A 517-nucleotide genomic window follows, 5' to 3' on the forward strand; every position below is an offset into this window, starting at 1 on the left:
CTGTTCGTCCAGAGTCACGTCACGTCTTAGCTGTTCGTCCAGAGTCTTGTCACATCTCAGCAGTACGTCTAGTCACGTCACATCACAGCTGATCTCCCAGAATCTCATCACATATCAGCTGATCTTCCAGAGTCATGTCACGTTTCAACTGTTCGTCCAGAGTCACGTCACGTCTCAGCTATTCATCCAGAGTCACATCGCATTACAGCTGAGCATCCAGAGTCATGTCACGTCCTGTCTGTTACACACAGATTATCAATGTCAGCCCTTCGGTATTCCAGTCTGGTATCCAGTGTAAGGGATGCACCGCTGGTGTCTGCATGCACAGCTGGTATCCCCAAACCCACTCACTCTAGCCCTCCTGTTCCTGAACTGATTCCCCTGTCTGAAGTGCTTCCCATGATGGGAATCGCTTTTTGGTGTGTTTGGGCTGCATACACTACCACAGAACTTCCAGAGATGGCGGTGCTCGCTCCAGGTCCTCCAGAGGTGGCGGCTGAGGCTGCAGAACCCTCCG

The sequence above is a fragment of the Sinocyclocheilus grahami genome, unplaced genomic scaffold (genome assembly GCF_001515645.1).
Source record: "Sinocyclocheilus grahami isolate Dianchi unplaced genomic scaffold, SAMN03320097.WGS_v1.1 scaffold352.1, whole genome shotgun sequence".
Taxonomy (NCBI): Eukaryota; Metazoa; Chordata; class Actinopteri; order Cypriniformes; family Cyprinidae; genus Sinocyclocheilus; species Sinocyclocheilus grahami.